Genomic DNA, 21,472 nt, shown 5'->3' with positions numbered 1-21,472 from the left:
CTCAAAAGAGATATAAGCCTACCTGTGAAAAATCAAGGATACACCAGGCACACAGCAGAAAGCTGGTAATCTCAGGAGGAGAGTGCAGTACAAGCCCCCACCCTGCTGAAGCCAACCCTGCTGCATCCATCACCCATAATCACCACTTTGTCTATGGCCCAGCTTCACCACTCCTCTAAGATTTTCTGAGACACCAATCTAACCCAATTTCAAGTATGCTGGTATATGGGGTTTTATTTAGTGAGTACAGGCACCTTCTCCTGCCTCTCTACCACACCAACCCAGCATGCATACTACTACTACTACATGCATACTACTACATCTGTGAAACCTGGAAACTAAGAACACACCTCACAAAAGCCACAGTATCAGTAATATTGCTTAGAATTCCTGAGTACAAGCCTCACAAAAGTTTCAGTATCAGTAAAAGGCTTTGAATTCTTGGACAACTTCATTTGTATGATGATGTCATTCCCATAGGAACATACCAATTTAGATGCCAATGGCTGAGGTCACTTAATGTTTGAAAATAAATAAAATAACAAGTGGTCAGCTACAACAAGAGTTTACTAAACCCCTGTCAATGCCATCATACCTCAATGGAGTAATTTTCACAAATTTTTTGTCACTGAATTTTTAATATAATTTTCTTGCTTCTTTTTGTTATTGTTTTATTTCTATTTCTAATAGCTTTCTCTCATTTATCTGGAAATAAATATGCCAAATATGTGAAGCATATTCTTAAAATAAAGTAAATATAAAAAACTAAAAATAATTTAAAAACACATGTACACATTATAGATCAAAATATAATGGAAAGAAGAAAAAAATCAGACCAAATGTCCCACATGAAATTATCTAGGTACATCTAGGTACATGGGATGATATATTCACATTATTAAATGAAAGAAGCTTTTAACCTGGTAGAGTCCACTACTCGGCAAATCTTTCATTTAGATGGGAGAGATGGATAAAAAAAAAAAAAAAAAAAAAAACATTCTCGGGCCCGGAGAGAGAGCACAGCAGCGTTTGCCTTGCAAGTAGCCAATCCAGGACCAAAGGTGGTTGGTTCGAATCCTGGTGTCACACATGGTCCCCCGTGCCTGCCAGGAGCTATTTCTGAGCAGACAGCCAGGAGTAACCCCTGAGCAATGCCGGGTGTGGCCCAAAAAAAAAACAAAAAACATTCTCAGATAAGAAGAACTGGTGACATTCTGGATAACCAGGACTGACCTCTAAACTGACTACTGAAAGGCCACTAATATAAACAAATAATAAATTGTAGAATCAACAACCCTACACAGTAAAATGGTACAATGGCCCTTTATGTCAATATATCCTTGAATATCAGTGGGACTAAAATCTCCCATCAAAAGTTACAGAGTGGTGGGATAAATCAGAAAACCAAAGCATCCACTTGCTGCTTACAGGAATACATCTCAAATCTGAAAGAGAATATGTATATCAAGGACCACTTGAATTTCACAATGGAGTTATGTATTGACCAGTAGGATCATAAGTATAAGAAGGTAAAACAATTTTTCCATTTTTAGTTTTTTTGTTTGTAGAAACACATTCAACAAATTTGAATCCAACAAAAGGCCTCAGTATACAAGGCCAAATTATATTTTTGAATATATGTAGAAAATATATATTATGTGACAATTATATTTCTGGCCTAAATTTAAATTAAAGCATGGAGTACTAATAATCAGCTTTTGCTCATCTCCAAGTGTACATTGCAAATCCAGCATAAAAAGCATCACATGTCCATTCCCGGCACAATGACCAGAGTCTCAGTTACCACAGTAAGTCTTCCCTACACCCTAGAATCCACAAGACAATTTTTTGTGCTCACTTCGGCAGCACTTTATACTAAAATTGGAACAGTACAGAGAAGATTGGCATGGCCCCTGCACAAGGATGACATGCAGATTCATGAAGTGTTTCATATTTTTGATATTATTTTAAAAAAGACATTTTATGCCCATCTCTAGATGTACATCAGGAACCTGGACAAAAATATCTCCATGCACCAGCTCTGAGCTCACCCATTAAGCCGCATAGGGTCTCAATACTCCAAAAGTTTTCATGTGTGGGGCTGGAGTGGTGGCACAAGCAGTAGGGTGTTTGCCTTACTATGAGCTAACCTAGGACAGACCATGGTTCAATCCCCCGGCATCCCATGTGGTCCCCTAAGCAGGAACCCTGAATGTCACCATGTGTGGCCCACAAAGGAAAAAAAGAAAAAGAAAAGAATATCCAGAATAGTCCTCCAGCATTCAAGTTCAGGACCAATTCATAGTATATATGATAAAGGCATTAGTTCACTTTGGGAACTGATGTAGATAATAGTATGACCAATTGGTCTCTATAGGACTCGCAGAGGGGAAGAAAGAAAAATCAAGAAGCTTCTCATAATAGTGTTACAGAAAAAACTAAGAATTGGATGGTAAAATGTATGTTTTTAAAATTATAATTTTAAAAATGTAATATTAATTAAATCAAATAAATATATTTATGATGAAGCAATTAAAATTTGGTTTTATAAAAACTAGGTAATAAGATTACAGAAATAGTGATACCAATATAAATGTATTGAACTGAAAGAATTCTTTAAATCAAGTATTAATAACTATCAGTAGGTCTCTACACATGAAGAAATAACTTACCTAATTATCTGAGCTATTACTAAACTGTAAAAACAAACTTGTCATAATAATAAAACAACTAAATTTAACATAGTATAAAAATTTTCATTAAGAGATCAGATAATTTCCTGGTTAAAAATTTCCTAGATAAAATAATAATCCCATTGTTCTAAGACATTATATCCCAGTGAACACAAAGCTTGCTATTTTGTCATCAACAGTTGTTTTTCATGAAACCAAAGCTAAAGAATTTTTTTGTTATTTTTAGAAGAAATAAAACTCATTTTCTGTGTCCAACAATCTGTGCAGATGACAAAACTATCGTAAATAGCCTACCTTATGCAAGGAAAGCTTGAAGAACTTTGGGGCTGATAAAGAAATCCATTTTTCTACCCTTATTGACAGGAAAATTTAGCTTTCTCCAGCTCTCAGAAATTCACCATAAACAAAATCTTGAAGTTAAATATTTTGCATTATTTAAGACCACCAACCATTATGATGTCAATATTCTAATTCTTATGACCTATCAAATTTACCCTCTTACTTCTGTGATGTAAGTTCTAACTCCCTAGATACATAGCCATAAAGAAACACTGTTTTTACTCCCTTTCTGTGCTAGCAACAGAAATTTGAGCACTAACTAGTGAAATTAAGAAATTAATATGGGGCCGGTGAGTGGTGGCGCTAGAAGTAAGATGCTGCCTTGCAAGCGGCTAGCCAAGAAGGACTGCGGTTCGATCCCCCAGCATCCCCGATGGTCCCCCAAGCCAAGGGCAATTTCTGAGCACTTAGCCAGGAGTAACCCCTGAGCATCAAATGGGTGTGCAAAAAAAAAAAAAAAGAAAGAAATTAATGACAAGAAATTCAATAGTGTCAAGAACTTTTTTAGAGATGAGAGAATCCACACAATGCAAATTGAAGATCTAAATAATAAACCAGCAAGCCATAGTGCAGAATATCAGAGAAAGAACCATAGAGATAAACCTAAAACCAAGTAACAATCCAGCATTTAAATGAAAGACAAAAAAGAAAATAGATACTAGAGGATAGAAGAAAGTGTAAGGTCCTTAATGAACAAAGACAAGAACAACAGAAGAATCATTGAATTATAGGAATGCCAGAAGGTGAGGATAAAGGCAAAGGTAAAAAGTGGTGAAGAGATTGCAGAAAATTTCCTTATTTTTCTAAAGGAAGGCAACAGTGCAAATTCAAAAGGGGAGAGAAAAGGAATGGGGGGGGCATTGATGGCAGGAAGATTACACTGGTGAAGAGGTTGTGTAATTTTTATGACTAAACCCAACTTCAAACATGTTTGTAACCATGATGCTTAAATATAGTAATAAAAATAAGAGGAAATCAAGGAAGAAATTAAAATTTTCCTTGAAACAAATGAGAATGGAGAAATAAGTTACAAAAATCTTTGAGGTACAGCAAAAGCAGTAATAAGAGGAAATCTCAGCAATACAGCCATATATAAGGAAACAAATAAAAGGTATCATGCAAACTTAAACTATCTAGAAAACCAACAGCAAGGAACCCAAGACTAGTAGAAGAAACAAAATAAGAACTGGAAGCAGAAATCAATGCAATAAAACCAAGAAAAAAACAAGGAATCAACCAAACCAGGAGATGGGTTTTTAAAAAAACATAAAAAATATAGACAAATAGTTGTAAGACTCACAAGGAAAAAGTGGAGAAAGTCCCATAAATAGTCATATCAGAAATTAAAGAGGAGAAATTACAATGACAAATCCAAGACATCATGAGAGTATTATGAGCAACTTTATTCTGTTAAGCTAGAGAACCTAGAAGAATAGGAGATTTCTAAAAACCTCTCAAAACTAAATGAGGATAATATAGGTAAACTAAACAGGCCAAAATAAAACAAAATAAACTAAACAAACTAAACAAGCAAGAAAATTGCAGTAAAGATTCTTCCCAAAAAATAAGTTCATACCTAGACTTGTTTATGAGTGAGTTTTATCAAACATTCAGAGAAGATTTTACTACCATTGATTCTAAAATATCAGAAGTGGGAAATGACCTTAATACCTTTCTATGAAAGCTAACAATCTGATAATCAAAGATGACAAAAGTAATGCCTAAAGAGAAAATTATAGACCAATCTCACTGATGAACATTAATGAAAAATCCCAACAAGATCTTAGCAAACCGAATCCAACAGCACATAAAAAAAACAACAACAACAAAAAAAAAAACCCCATACATCATTATCAAGTGGGTTTTCTTCCTGGGGATGCAAGAATGGTTCAAATATATGTGACTAAATTAACATTGTACATCACATCAGTAAAAGAAAAAACATTTTTGTGGCTATTATTTGGTGATTGTTGTTGTTCTTGTTGTTGTTGCTGGGTGCATTTTACGTTTTTGGTAGTCTTTTTTTTTTTTTTTTTACTGTTGTTCATTGGTTTTTTGTTAAGTTTTTGTTTTTTGTTTTCTTCCAGCAGAACCACACAAGTTGAATCATCTTGTTCTGCCTCATGAAGCAAGGCAGAAAATAAAAATGAACAGTAACAGTACCAAACAGCCATATGAACATTGAGTGGATATCAAAAATGATCAGACTTAAACACCAACCCAAAGTCAATGACAACAGAATCGATACCCTATCTACAACAAGCTATACACAGAGGGAAACAGTTACACAAGCACTCTGGGGTGAGGGGGGCTAAGGAGGGAGATATGGGACACATATTGGGAAAAGGGATGGTGGGAGGACAACCCTGGTGGTAGAAATGGCCCTGATCCATTGTTATTATGTACCTTCAATATTGCTGTGAAAGATTTGTTATTCACTTTTTTGTCACAATAAAAATTACTAAAAAATAAAAATCATATAGAGCCGGAAAGATAGTATGGAGGTAAAGCATTTGCCTTACATGCAGAAGGACTGCGGTTCGAATTCCGGCATCCCATATGGTCCCCTGAGCCTGCCAGGAGCGATTTCTGCGCATAGAGCCAGGAGTAACACCTGAGTGCTGCTGGGTGTGATACACTTGATTCTAACCATCTGTAAAAGGGGGGGATTTTAAGAGCTGACCATTCTGCTGACACATTAGCCACTCAGAATTATCTCTGTTCACACAGCAAAAACTGAAATATCACTCCTCTATGTGTCTCTGAAAAACAAGAATTTTAAATACCACTAATAAAAGGAGTTCCTATCATATGATTGTGTTTAATACTAAAAAAAAGGACAACCAAAATCTCTCTGTATCTATCGTTGACAATGTTTTGCTTGAAATTAATGAATCTTGAAGAATATTGGATTTAGAGAAACTGGGAATTTTCTCATATTATTTATCTGGTTAAATTATCTGGCAATACAAATTGTTTCCAAAACACTACTAAGAGGATCACTCAGCACAGAGCTAGGGGTAGGCCACCAAAATAAATAATATAAAGTCTGTGACAAGACCTGAAGTAAGATCATGCTTTGCATATGGCCTGGTTTGATTCCTGGCATTATATATAATCCCTTGAGCAATTCTAGAGATAATACTTTAGCACAGGATTAGAAATAGCCATGGAACATGAGAGCTGTGACCCACCCAAAACAAAAACCAAAACCAGAAAACCCTGGTGAAAGCCCCATTTTTTGTATCATTCCCAACATCCTTTATTCTTAGATTGAAAATAGAATAAAGTTAAAATTAAAAGTCTGGTCATCTCATATGATAAGCCACTGAAAATTATCTTCTTCCCTCATTTAAGGAAATGATTTGGAATTAGAAACTTCCTAGAGGAAATATTTCTCAAGGTCTTTTTCACATTCATAATAGAAATTTTAAATAATGTCTTTGGCTGGAGGAACAAAAAAAGAAAGAAAATCCTCTTCAGCATTTGCTTCATTTTCTTTTTGTAACAGATTTGTCAAAGCATCTGGTCAGAAATCTAAAAATAACCTCTCAATGATTAGCTGTCCCTCTTCTCCCTTTATAAGGGTTACCATGGGAATCTCTCAGAGAATGATGGGAATGTCAGAAAAAGCACTCAGCCACCATAGGAATGTACAGCTGGCTTGTTCTGGCAGAACTGACCTAGATGTTAATAAAGGCAGTCCATTTCATTTTTTCTATTGATTGAGAAAATGAATCTTAGGGATGGACCTGACAGCAACCTGCAGCAAACATATGTGTCAGCAATTTTTGTGAATGAATAGAATTTTCTTTGAATGAAACTCAGGGGTCCTATGCACCTTGTCTTGTAAAAGCCACTGTGAATCTGTGATTACATTAGTCACTTCATTATTTTGTAATGACTTTAGAATCCCCACATCCACTGAAATCATCCTTAAAATCACCCAAAACCAGAGGACCAAAAAAAAAAAAAAAAAAAAAAAAACCATACCCGGTTTCTGAGGATGGAGCAAATCTATACTGGATAATTTTCCACTTGTTCCTTTTCTTAAAAAATCTGCCATTAGTTTCAAAGAGAGCCTGATAGAGGCCTCCTACTCTTGTTCCTTGATCACCAAAAAACTATGGATCTCCACACAATGCCATAAATTCATTTTAAGCAAAAATAAAAGTAACAATATTGGGGGCCTGAACAACAGTACAGAGGGTAAGGCATTTGCCATGCACTCAGCTGATGTGGGTTCAATCTCTAGCATCCTATATGGTCCCTGAGCTCACCAGAGTGCAGAGAAAGAAGTAAGCACCAACATGTGTGCCCAACTCCCCCACCAAAAACGTAATAATTTTGAATGGCATTAGCAGACAAAGTGCTAACATTATTTAACCATAACTTCATTTGTATGTCACAAACCTAGATTTAAAGATGACAAATGTCATAGACAAAATAAAAAGTTAAAATTCAGTAAGGTTGGGGCTCAAAAGATACTACAACAGGTAGAGTGCTTGCCTTGCAGTTAAATGAAACCCTGGTATATAATATGGTCCCCTGTGGCCACCAGGAGTGATACTAAGTATAGAACCAGGAAAAATACCTGAGCATCTCTAGATGTGACCCCCCCCCAAAAAAAATAAGTCAAGTTGAAAATTGGAATCAAGATGCCAATTTTCATCCTAACATACATATGCTTTCTGCTGAGCCAAGCTGACCTGCTGTACAGCTAATACTGTTAGTTTACTCCTTGCTCTTGGAATGAAGTCATTGTCAAACCAGACTATTGGACTAGATAAGATATAAGATAATGCGTCTGATTTAAGGAAGCTTTCCTCTGTTATACATTATGCTACTATATGACAAGGCCTCAAAATGGGGAAAAGGGGAGTGTTTAAAACAGTCTGTTCATCTATAATGATTATTTTGATATAAGTAGGGATTAGAGATTCGTTTGCTTTTTGGTGTTTGTTTAGGGGAGGAGTTCCTCTTCTGTTAAAAATCAAAGAGGCAAAGTGATTAGCTCAAAGCCATGTAGCATGTCAGAAGGAAAACTGGGGCTAGAACCAGATTGTTTGATTATCAGATAATGGGCCAACCAGATTCCTAGAACCATAATTTTAAACAATAGACAGTTGCTTGAAAATAAAAGCAATAAAGGAGGTCTTACAGATCTTACAATAATATCATTGTGGTTTAAAAAAATATCTTCCTTCAGATATATTTTCAGTAACATGAAAGAAATTCATAATAATAATCTTTTCATGAAATGATTTCTTATAATGACTGCTGTCTCTTATCACAAATGCTCTAAGAACATGTAAATAAACAAATAGAGTAAATTTCATTACTTTTTTTCTCCAGAATTTTATATTTGTCCATTGCAACTACTGAATGGGCCTAGACAATAATTACAAAATAAATGAGTCCAATAAATCCTTTATATCCAAAAGATAGAGAATTTTCAAGAAAGTTCAACCCAAGTCATGTTGATTTTTGCCATATATCCAGTTAATGAAAATAAAGATGTTCTCCTCCCACACCATCGAAACTTTAGAAAGAAATCATCATTCACATTAATTAAGGCAGTCATCTGAAAATCTAGAGTTTTTCTCTGAAAAATGGCAGAAAGTATGGCAATGCTCATTTTACATTTATGCATTGGAATCTGGCAGTAGCTCTGCTCTTGATAGAACACAGATATATTGATGCCACATCAATTAACATTACCTGAAATTTCAGCCTTTTTATTAACATTATCTTCATCACCTTTTCTGATGTTGTGTGATGTGTCTAGTTTAATGTGTCTGTATATACACTTTTTATGGGAAGAAACTCAAACTTACAATTTAAGTACTTAAATTATTAAAAATCAAATGTTTCTTATTTAGAGTCCACATCCTGCAGTGTTCAGGGCTTATTACTCCAGACTCTGTATTCAGGGATATTTCCTGGCACTGTCAGGAGACTATATGAGTGCAGGAGATTAAATACAGGTCTGCCGTATACAAGGTAATCACCCTACCTGCTATACTATTGCTTTGGCCCTAAATCAAATTATTTATAGAAAGTAGCTTTTTCCTCCCAAGCTTTTTGCTTGTTTGATTTTTGCTCCTTTTATTAATTTTTTTTCTTTTCTTCAAACAGAACCACTTAATTGAACCATCTTATCTTGCCTTGCAAATTGAGGGGGAAATAATGGAGTGTACCGAAACCAGACAGTCGTATGAACATTAAGTAGGAATAAAAAAAAATGATCAGACATGCTAGATACAGCGGGGACCAATTATACTAGCAACCCGGGCAGTAAAGGAGGGGGATGTTGGATGCATGCTGGAAACAAGGGTGGAGGGAGGGCAACATTGGTGGTGGGAGTGCCCCTGATTCAATATCACTATGTACCTAAAAACTTACTGTGAAAGATTTGTAATCCACTTTGGTAAAAATAAAAATTAAAAAAAAAATAGAAGAAAGTAACTTTGGCACTCAGTAAAAACATAAGCTTGGACATGTCACTTAATTCTCAGAGATAAGGTTCTCTCTTCTGTAAAATAGGAGTGTCTTTAATGGAGAAAAATATTTTAATCTTATGTAAATGATACTGAAGATACACTGCAAATGATCAAGTTTTATAAATACTTCAATCTTCATTAACACTGAATATCATGAAGCTGTGAGAAAGGTAGAAGGGATCTTAAAGGAAATACCCTTCTTATTTAACCAAAGTATCTCTGTCCCAATAGTTTTAAGAATTTGTCACAGGGGTCAGAGCAAAAGTACAGCGGGTAGAGTGCTTGCCTTACATGCAGATGACCGGAGTTTGTCGCTGATACAATTCTTGAACCTTCCTGCCAAGTGTAATCCCTCAATACAGAGCCAGGAGCGAGCACTGAGCACCACAGGATGTGGCCCCAAAAATAAAATTTAAAAATTCACCACAAACCTTATGTTTGGCATTTCAGTTCCTTTTTAATCTCTGAAGACAAAATTGATGCTGAGATAATGCCAAAATTATTATATGTAGGAGCAGCCAATCCCAAAGGAATGTGTTCACAGTAGTAAAAGGACGCCGAGAAAAATCAATCAGAAACATTCTGCAAGTAGAACCATCAGCAATATTTTCTCTAAAGGACTGGAATGATAGTATAGAAGGTGCTTGCTTTGGTACATCTGACCAGGTTTTGATCCTTGCATCCTATTGATCCAGCAGTCTGCCAATGGTGATTCCTTAGCACAGAGCCAGGAATACATCCTGAGCATTCAAAAACATTCAAATACATAAGATTAGCAAATATCATAGAGTAAAAGATTCAAGTTTATTCAATTTTCTACACCAAAGACAAATTTTGAATAGTAAACTAAGTATAGTCAATCCCTTTTAGAAGGTTTAGATGTGATAAGAATATATCTTAGAGGTTTAAATTCCTACATCACAACTCAGCTTGAAATGCTTTATGGATTTCATTGTAATGAAGAGAAATGATCTCAATCTCTGTGGAATTCCCAGAATAGATTAAAAACTGAAAGCAATAAAGCCAGTGAAAAGTAGAAATTGAGAAAATCTGACCCAACCTCGGGCAAGTGCCTCATTTTTGCCCTTCACTCACATTTTTCAGAATTAATTCTTACGTCCTCTCACTTTAAAATTTTTCTTGGTTCAATCACTTCTAAGAAACTCTTCTCCTGGGGCTGAACCAAGAGTATAGAAGGCAGAGCACTTGCCATACATGTGGCCAACCTGAGTTTGATCCCTAGCATATCATAAGGTCCCCCAAGCACTGCCAGGAGCCATTCCAAAGTTCAGAGCCAGAGTAACCCTTGAATATCACTGGACATGGCCCCAAAACTTTTTTTTAAGAAAAGAAATTCTTCTCCAGATTCATTTTTTAAGCTTCCATGTTTTATTCTTAATTCATTATTTTTTAAATATAATTTTTATTTTAATCATAGTGGCTTACATATCGTTCACAGTAATATCCCAGGTACATGTTAACATTGAATCAGGGAATTCCCAGAACCGAATTGTCCTCCTTCCACCTCCGTTCCCATCCTGCCTCCCCTATCCTCCACCCTCACCCCAGGGGCTTCTAGATTGAGTGGCCCCTCTATGTCTAGTTTATTACTTAGTGATCTTATAACTGTTTGGTCATGATACCTCCATTACTTCTCCCTCTAATTGGGAGGCGGGACTAGATAGTTCAAGTTATGTGGTTTTGTTTGAGAAAGAGAATAGTAATAAAATGGGGTAAAAATCAACTATGCCAACAATGGGCAGAGTCCTTCTAGAGGCTCTCATCCTCGGTTTGAGAGACAAAGGGGGAAAAAAGAAGGTGAAACACCACAAAAGTTCAAAAAGAAGTATCAAATAAAATATCCAGTGGTCTTTTACCCTGAACATTGGCATAATGATTTGACTTAGGCCTCAGAAGAATGGGCATCGCCCACACACACCTGAACAATGGATACCATCTATGAAAACAACCACAATTGTCTATAACATTACCAGGATCCAAGCCTCTACCAGGGAAGACCTACCACTGCTTTGGCATTGACTTACTCCAAAGAGTGCTCCCAACACCCAGAAACTCAGCAACAGTCTGCATGCAGGGCAGATCGCTCCGCATTTAATGGTATGCTGAAACTAGAGGATGCTCCACATCAGCCTGACATCGATGAAAGAAATGCACAGAATACAGAGTCTTTAAATATAAGAATCTGATACCAACAATAGCTAAAGTGTGAAAAAGTTTCACCGGGACTTTGAGAATGACTTGAGTTAGACGGACTGGTATGCCTGGAACCCAGAGTCGGTCTTATGCCAATAAATTTCTGGGATAAGGCCTTTTTGTAGTCAGGTCAAGGATTTTTTTTCCATTTTCCCATTTTTCTGGACCTATGCAAACAATGGTGATTGCCACTACCACACTTTTACTATAATTTTTTACTCTTATCCTCTTATCCTTTAAGGAAAAAAAAATACAACTAACTGAACTTAAAAACAAATAACTGTAGTAAAATGCCTGTCTCGAATACAGGTAGGAGATGGGAAGGGGGGGTTAATGTTACACTGGTGAAGGGGGTTGTTTTGGTTATGACTGTAACCCAACTATGATCAAGTTACTTAAATAAAAAATATATTTTAAAAAATTGGGGTCATTCGAAAAGGGAATCCCCTTGGCCTAAGAGATACAGGGTTTCTCCACCCTTGGAATATATTATCATGAGATTATCTATAGACTCCTTTCAAGTTCATTCACTCTCCCCTTGGTGTTTTTGTGTTGTATGGAAGACTTCTGCTCTGATCTGGATGATAAAATCAGACCTCTATATCTAGAGATCTCAGTCTCTGCACAGGTAAGGAGTAGAACTCACTATGAAGTCTTTCTTCGTGATTTTAGAAGTTCTGTTTCCTCAATGTCATTTTAATCTGTCTTCTGCGGTTGGTGGTCTTGGCCCTTGCGTTGAACCTTGGGTGAAGCCTGAGATATCATCATTCAGTTGCAACCATTCAGTTGCAATTGTCTCAGTCAGGTCTCTGGAATTAGAGATCATGGATGTTGTGCAGGTCGTAGAACAAACCCTAGACTAGGGCTTTCTTGCTGGTCCCAGATTACATACTGCCCGGTCATGGTTCTATCCGCCAGTCATCTGTAGATCACGTTCTTAGCTTTTGCACAGCCCAAAGTGTGACAAGTTTTCTGATTTTGTCTTGTCGTTAGTTGATGAGGTAGGATACCCTGTTCTTATGTCCATTTGTTTCTAATTTCCTCATTATCAGGATGTCATATTAGAGCTGGCACATGTTGTTGTTTGAGCAGTATTCAGGATGTCACGGATGGGATTTGGTTCCTGTAGCTGTTGTGCAGAATTGTGTCATTTCTATGTCTGGGATTCAGGGTTCAAGGCTGGACAGTCAGTGTCTAATCTCCTGGAGTCTAAGATGGGTCCACATGACATATTTTCAAGGTGGGAGATTCCCCTGTATTGGAAATTAGTATGAGTTCTTATCCCTAGTAGATAAGAGCTTGTTTATATATATATGAGATTTCCCCTTTTTTAGTGTGCCTTTGCAGGAAGAAATGGTGCTTCATTATATTGCTGATGTATTTGGGGGAGAAAAAAAGAAGAGCAGAGAAACAAGTCACACACCCAAAAAAGATAAGAACAGAAATAAAAATATATTTGCTCACATATAGATAAAGAAGAGTGATTTAGAAAACTGAAATAAAAAATAAATAAAGAGGTAGTATTATCCTGGTCCTATACTTATGATGGAAGTATAGGCTTCCCCATTGTCTTTTGAGATTTTCTTGTGGGGTGTGGGTTCCCAGGCACCTTTTCATCGCATACCCTGCCCTTCTTGAGATTGGTAAAAGATCTGTGAAAAGGGAGTCTTGGGTAGAGTTCTTGCATTGGGAGTCCTTTTAGGATTAAGTCCAGTATCCAGCAATAGTCCACATTAGGAAGGGTTGGTAGGGAGGGCCACACAGCATGAGTCAGCAGGGGTGTTGGTTGTCTTTTCCAGCTGGGGACGAGGTGTGGGTTTGAGTGGGTGTCCCTTCGTTTGGGTGCTGGCTACTGGTTCGTTGGGGTAGGAGGTCAGTCTTGATGCCTAATAGATTAAGAACTGAGGGTGAAGAGTTTTAATAAAATGGAAAATCTGGATGGAATTGAGGGATGAACAGATAGCCGGATTCCTAGAAGGTGGAAAGGGGAAAGTATATGGAAGGGGCAGAAAAGAAGAAAAGAGAAAATAAGATTAACTAGAAAAAGAGAAAGAAAAAAAAAGAAGTAGTCAGAATAGAGGAGAGAAGAGCGTGGGCATGTTATTTTGCTTGAATATGTTCGATGAGTAGGCCCCATAATATAAGTCTGTAGGTCACAGTTGCTGCTTTGGCGGTCTGGCTGGTCACATGCTTCAGGTCCTAAAAGAAGGTATAGCCTAGAGAAAAAGGGTATGTTAAAGTGTTTTATCAAGGCGATTTCATACCGCAACCTGGGTATGGTATCTCTTTTAGCTTAGCTCCGAGGTGCCACCTTAGGTTGTCCACCCTTTATATCCAAGAAAGCCTGTAGACAGAAAAGCTGAGAGGTTACTTTAAATATAGTAAGCTTAAGGCATTAACACATATTATTTTGAAGTGCTTCCATTGGATTCAGTGAATTCCCATGGTATTCTTTAACTGTAATCTTGTATAAGATCCCTAAGAGATTATTTTGGGCCTTAGTAGTAACGGGCTGATTACATACCTATTCTCTCTACGCTGCTGTTTCTGCTGTTCCTGATTTCTTTATGGTATAATGTGTGGTCAAGAGTATATGTTGTTCCTCTTTCATGTGTTTTGGGCACTACTACCCAGAATATGTGTAATGTTACAGTGTTTGGAGTTTCTACCCTGTTTAATCCTGTTATTTGATCTTTTAATATTAGTTTTATATATGGTGTAGTTTCTAGGTGCTTCAGAATAGTGATACCATTCTGTGTTTATCTTTTATCCTCTGGCTTACTTCGTTTAACATAATATTTCTAGTTGCTGCAAAGTCTGTGATTGCATCATTTCTGACTGCCATGTAGTATTCCATTGTGTATAGATACCACATCTTTTTTTTTTTTTTTTTGTGTTTATTTTGGGTCACACCCGGCAGTGCTCAGGGGTTACTCCTGGCTCCATGCTCAGAAATTGCACCTGGCAGGCACGGGGGACCATATGGGACGCCGGGATTTGAACCGATGACCTTCTGCATGAAAGGCAAACGCCTTACCTCCATGCTATCTCTCCGGCCCCCAGATACCACATCTTAATGATCCACTCATCTGTTGTTGAGCATCGAGGTTGGTTCCAAGACTTGACTATTATGCTGAGTGCTGTGATAAATATTGGGATGCACACATATTTTGAGATGAATGTCCTTTCGACTTGGGGGTAGATACCTAGGAGAGAAATTGCTGGATCAAATGGCAGCTCGATTCTGAATTCCTTGAGCACTCTCCAGACTGTTCTTTATATGGGTTGGACTAGAGGGTATTCCCACCAGCAGTGGATCAGAGTGCCTTTCATACTGCATCCCCGCCAACATAGATTGTTCCCATTATTTTTGATGTGAGCCATCCTCACTGGTGTAAGGTGTACCTCATTGTTGACTTGATTTGGATTTCCTAATGATGAGCAAAGGTGAACATGTTTTCATGTGTTTGTTGGCCATCTTTTGATCTTCTTCAGAGAAGTGTCTATTCATTTCCTCTCCCAATATTTTTATGTATTTATTTGGTTTTGTGGAGCTCATATTTCTGAGTGCTTTGTATATTCTGGATATCAACCCTTTATCTGACATGTTGAGTGCAAAGATTTTTTCTCATTCAGTTAACTGTCTTCTTGTGTTAAGTATGATTTCTTTTGCCATGCAAAAGCTTTTTAGTTTGGTGTAGTCCCATTTGTTTATGTTTGATGCTAAAGTTCTTGCCATTGGCAATCTATCATCAAATACTTTTTTGATATATAGATCTTCGAGTGTTCTGCCTATTTTTCCTCAATAAACTTTATAGATTCGAGTCTGATTTCAAGATTTTTAATCCATTTTGAGTTGACTTTTGTATATGGGATGAGGTATGGGTCAATTTTTTATTTCTTCCAGGTGGTTTTCCAGTTGTACCAACACCATTTGTTGAAGAGACTTTTCTTTGTTCCATTTCAAGTTCTTGGCTCTTTTGTCAAATATTAGTTGACTGTATATTTGGGGCTTATGTCTGAAAATTCTGTTCTAACCCACTGGTCTGAGGCTCTGTCCTTGTACCAGTACCATGCTGTTTTGATCAGTATAGCTTTATAGTGTAACTTCAGGTTAGGTAGCGAGATACCACCCAGGTTCTTGTTTTTTAGTATGTGTTTGGCTATCCTGGGTCTTTTGTTGTTCCAGATGAATTTTACAATTGATTGTTCTAAGTCTTTAAAGAATGATGTCTGAATTTGGATGAGGATTGCATTAAATCTATATAGGAGTTTGGGTAGGATAGTCATTTTGACTATGTTGATTCTACCTATCCATGAGCATGGGATGTTCTTCCCTTTCCTTAGGTCCTCTTCAATTTCTTTCTGAAGTGTTTTAAAATTTCCCTGGTATAAGTCTTTCACTTCCCTTGTAAGGTTGATTCCTAGGTACTTAATGTTTTTGTTACAATTATAAATGAAGTTGAATTCTTAATCTCTCTCCTCTACTTAATTATTTGTATAGAGAAATGCTACTGCCTTTTGTGTAATAACTTTGTAGCCAGCCACTTTGATGTATTGGTTAATTGTTTCTAGGAGTTTTACCATGGACTCTTTAGGGTTTCGATGTATATCATCATATCATCTGCAAAAAGGGATAGTTTGATTTTCTCTTTCCTAAGATTGCTATTGCTAGGACTTCTAAGATTATACTGAATAAGAGTGGAGAGAGTGGGCAGCCTTGCCTAGTTCCTGAACTTAGTGGAAATGCTTTCAATTTTTCGCCATTGAGGATAATGTTGGCTGTGGGCTTTTCATAAATAGCTGTAACTATCTTGAGGAAGGTTCCTTCTAACCCTATTTTTCTGAGTGTTTTCAACATGAATGGGTGTTGAATTTTGTCAAATGCCTTCTCTGCATCAATTAATATAATCATGTGGTTTTTGTTTTTCTTGTTGTTGATGTGGTGTATGATTTTGATTGATTTACATATGTTAAACCAGCCTTGCATCCCTGGGATGAAACCCACTTGGTCATGGTGTATAATCTTTCTGATGTAGTGCTGGATTCGGTTTGCTAAGATTTTGCTGAAAATTTTTGCATCTATGTTCATTAGTGAGATTGGTCTGTAGTTTTCTTTCTTGGTGGTGTCTTTGCCATCTTTGGGAATGAGTGTGATATTAGCCTCATAAAAGGAGTTGGGAAGGATTCCTGTCTTCAATGGATTGGAAGAGCCTGTGGATCAATGGTAGTAAGTCTTCTCTGAATGTTTGATAGAATTCACCTGTAAAATCATCTGGACCTGGACTTTTGTTCTTAGGGAGTTTCTTAATTACATCTTCGATTTCCTCTGAAGTGATCGGCCTGTTTAGGTTTTCTAGATCTTCATTTTCCAGTCTCAGAAGCTGGTATTTTTCCAAGAATCTGTCAATTTTTACTGGGTTCTCTAGCTTAACTGAGTATAGTTGTTCATAATATGACCTCATAATATGTTGTATTTCTTGGGGTTCTGTTGTAATCTCTCCCCTTTCATTTGTGATCCTATTAATTTCCCTCTTTTTTTGGTAAGTCTTGCCAGTGGTTTGTCTATCTTGTTTATTTTTTCAAAAAAACCAACTCCTCGACTCATTGATTTTTTTCTATTGTTTTCTTAGTTTCTATATTGTTTATTTTTGCTCTGGATTTATATTATTTCTTAACATCTGGTTGTGGTTGGATTTCTTTGCTGCAGTTGTTCCAGTTCCTTAAGGTGATCCTTTAAATTGTTGATTTTGTCATTTGTCATTTTCCTCTTTTCTGACATAAGCCTGTATTGCTATGAGTTTCCCCCTAACTACTGCTTTTGCTGTGTCACACAGATTTTGACAAGTTGTCTCTTCATTATCGTTTGTCTCAAGGAATCTTTTTATTTCTTCCTTGAATTGCTCTTTGATCCAGCTGTTGTTGAGCAGCATATTGTTTAATCTCTAGGTGTTTGATTTTCTCCATTGCTTCTTCTTACAGTCAATTTTGACCTCTGTTGCATAGTGGTCTGATAGGGTGCTTCTGATGATCCTTACACTTGTGGGTTTTATACAAGTTAGATTTATATCCTAAGGCATGGTCTATTCTGGAGAAGGTTCCATGTGGGCTTGAGAAGAATGTGTAATCTGCTTTTTGGGGGTAGAGGGTCTTATATAAGTCTACTAGCCCTAGATCTTCTAATTTTTCATTTAGGGCTCTTAATGCTTTGCTATTTTTCTGCCTGCTGGATCTATCCAGTGGTGATAGTGGAGTACTGAGATCTTCTACTGCTATAACATTTCCCTTCATGTGTTTCTCCAGGTTTGTGAGTAATTGCCTCACATATTTTCTGAGTCTACATTAGGTGCATAAATATTGACCAGGGTTAGTACTTCTTGATCTATTGTTTCCCTGATCAGTATGTAGTGACCCTCCTTGTCTCTGATCACTTTCTTGATGTTGAATGCAATTTGGTCTGATATTAGGATGGCTGTCCCTGCTCTTTTTTGTTTTCCATTGTCCTGAATAATTGATTTACATCCTTTTATTCTAAGCCTGCGCCTGTCCTGCATTAGTAGGTGTGTTTCTTGCAAGCAGCAGAAGTCCGGTTTGTGTTTTCTAATCCAGTTTTCTAGTATATTCCTTTTAATAGGAGAGTTCAGTCCATTAACATTAAGGGAGATTATTGACAGAGACAGCTGTTGTATAGTTGTGTTGTGTAGGTTTTTTGTTGTTACAATCTGGGATTTGGATTGTATAGTTCATCTCTGAGTAGGTCATTTAAGATTAGTTTTGTTTGTGCAAATACTGCAAGATCGTTTTTATTTGAGAATGTTTTTAATCTTCCTTCCCATATGAATGAGAGTTTTGCTAGATATTGGACCCTAGGTTGGAAATTTCTTTCATTCAGTCATTTAAATATGTCATTCCACTGTCTTCTTGCTTGAATTGTTTCAAATGAGAGATCTGGTTTGATTCTTATGTCCCTTCCTTTGTACTTGAGGGTTTTTTCCTCCCTTATTGCTTTAAATAGTTCATCTTTCTGTTTGTTTTTTGCCATTTGGATTACTATATGTCTTGGTGTTGGTTTATTAGGGTATATTTAATTGGGAACTCTTTTCACTTCCTGTATTTGCACCTCAGCCTCTTTCCAGAGGGTTGGAAAGTTTTCTGCTATTATTTCCCTGACCATTTGTTCTTCTCATTTCTCTTTCTCCTCCCCTTAATGGTATACCTACAATTCTTAGATTATTTCTTTTGTCTTTCTTCATTAAGTACTTGACTTTTTCTTCCAGTGCTCTGCCTTTTATTTCCTTGTTGGTTTCCTGGTCATTTTTTGATTGCAGTTGTTCTTCAAGTTGCTCTATGCGCTTCTCCAACTGTGAGATTCTACTCTTGTGACTTTTTACATTGTTTATTATTTCTTTAAATTCCATTTGTATGAAATCTCTCATATTCTGTATCATTTCTTCTCTAAGTTGGTTGATTTTTTCATTCATGGTTTTCTTGTACTTGCTGGCTAGTGTTTCTTTCATTTTTTTTACCATGATTTGCATTTCTTTTCTCATAGCTGTTTTTAGATCGTCATCTCTTGGATCTGTTCATTTTGGTGGACTTGGAAACTTGTTTGGGTTTCTTTCTATATCTCCAGATGTTAGGGTCTTCTTTGGTTTACCCATATTTCTTTGCAATTCTTGTTGCTGCCTGGATTGCAGGACCTTTCAATTATAGCTTGCTTTTGTCACCTGTCTAATTTGATATAGGTGTTTCTGTCTTGTTTGGTGTTTTGCTTCCAATTTTATGAGCTATGAATTATTAAAGAAATTTGGGTGCTGGGTCTGAGCTGGCTCAACCTATATGTTGTAGGCTATCTTCCCGGGCTCGGCGCAGGTGTGCGGAGCTTCCCTACCTGATGCAGGTGGGAGAGACCCAGCGGGGGGGGGGGGGCGGTTTCCTTGCATTGTTCTGGGCTCGGGGCAGGAAGGCGGGGCTTCCCTACCTAAGGCAGGTGGGAGAGACCAGGCGGGGGGTTGCTTGCAGCCTTCAAGGGCTCGACGCGAGTGGGCAGGGCTTCCCTACCTGAGGCAGGTGGAGAGACCAAGCAGGGGGTTGCTCCCAGCGTTCCTGGGCCCTTCTCCAGATTATTAACACTATTCAGGGCAAGACACTTTTAGGAAGCTTTGATGAAATGCTGACACAGGGAATTGTCAGGTGTCTTTTATGAGCATTGAGTCATTTAATTCTACATAGAATGTAGGAGCAATCATTACCTCAACATTTTTAGATGAGAGTTTAGGAAAAGACCATGACTTGTTGGTATTTAATCTGCTCAAATCATAAAATTTGGGTATTTATTTGTAAAAGTATTTATTTATAAACCCTTTGAGTTTATACATTATCTGATTTGCAAGATAACAAGAAGCTATACAGAGACAAATACAAAATTATGAATCCTAAAGTTTCATAAGTATATAGGTATTTTATAAAGACTGTATGTGTTTATAAGACCTATAGAAATAAATTGCCACAAATTTAGGAACTTAAAACAACACTGAATATTTTGTAATCCTTGAGGTTAGAAGATCTAAATGGGTGTCAGTCAAGGTATTGGTTGAACTAGATTTTCTTAAAAAGCTATGAAGAAAATCATTGCCTTTGCTTGTCAGCCCTATTGTAACAACTTCTGCTTACTTTATCTCAATTCTCTAATTCCAGTTATCTAGCCTCTTATTAAAAAAAAAAAACCCTTACTTAAGACCATCAATAATTCAGGATATTTCTTTCTCAAAACTCCTAATTTAGTTATACCAGCAAAACACATTTGCTACAAGGTAGTCTATTCACTGGTACTGAGAATTAGCAAGTTCATACCATCAATTAAGGAAGTGGGTATGAATTTCATCACAGCCTACAAGAATATAGATTGATTTTTAAGACATTTAATCTTTTTATATAAAATCTTTATCTAAGCACCACGATTACAAGCATGATTGTAGTTGGGTTTCAGTCATAAGCAAAATCATTTTTTAAAGGAAAAAACGAATTTCAAGTTACATAGCCTTAATAAAAGAAAGTAACTTTGGCACTCAGTAACAGCATAAGCTTGGACATGCCACTTAATTCTCAGAGATAAGGTTCTCTCTTCTGTAAAATAGGAGTGTCTTTTTTTTTTTTTTTTTTGGTTTTTCGGGCCACACCCATTTGATGCTCAGGGGTTACTCCTGGCTAAGTGCTCAGAAATTGCCCCTGGCTTGGGGGGACCATATGGGGTGCCGGGGGATCAAACCGTGGTCTTTCCTTGGCTAGCGCTTGCAAGGCAGACACCTTACCTCTAGTGCCACCTCACCGGCCCCAGGAGTGTCTTTAATGGAGAAAAATATTTTAATCTTATGTAAATGATACTGAAGATACACTGCAAATAATCAAGTTTTATAAATACATCAATCTTCATTAACACTGAATATCATGTAGCTGTGAGAAGGGTAGAATACAATAGGTATTAGTATTTTATTATAACTGACCATATAAATATGTCATAGGGATATATATTGCAAACTCGATCAAGGTCACAAAATCTTAAGTCTTTTCTCTTTTCATAGTTAATATTCCCATTTTCTCATAGTTCTCTTATACATCTGATTGTTCCATTTACAAGTTCAGCTATGGGTCCTCTTCCCCCAAAGCTTTTCATTTACATAAACTCATAGTTTGGTCCATTGGCTGCCTATATCTTTGTTGTTA

The 21,472-nt window shown here is 36.8% G+C and overlaps 1 protein-coding gene and 1 non-coding gene across 2 annotated transcripts in view; one reads left to right on the top strand and one right to left on the bottom strand.

Annotated features, from left to right (window-relative positions):
- Nucleotides 1–21,472, bottom strand: part of GRXCR1 (glutaredoxin and cysteine rich domain containing 1) — a 92,981-nt gene that overhangs the window by 30,835 nt on the left and 40,674 nt on the right. The window lies entirely within an intron of this gene.
- On the top strand, nt 1,851–1,958 carry LOC126033038 (U6 spliceosomal RNA). The gene has a single exon (XR_007504195.1). It is a non-coding gene; the product is annotated as a U6 spliceosomal RNA (small nuclear RNA).

Source organism: Suncus etruscus, chromosome 16 (assembly GCF_024139225.1).
Source record: "Suncus etruscus isolate mSunEtr1 chromosome 16, mSunEtr1.pri.cur, whole genome shotgun sequence".
NCBI classification, from domain to species: Eukaryota; Metazoa; Chordata; class Mammalia; order Eulipotyphla; family Soricidae; genus Suncus; species Suncus etruscus.
Note: the sequence above shows the minus strand (reverse complement) of the source record. Positions and strands in the feature narration are given on the sequence as shown.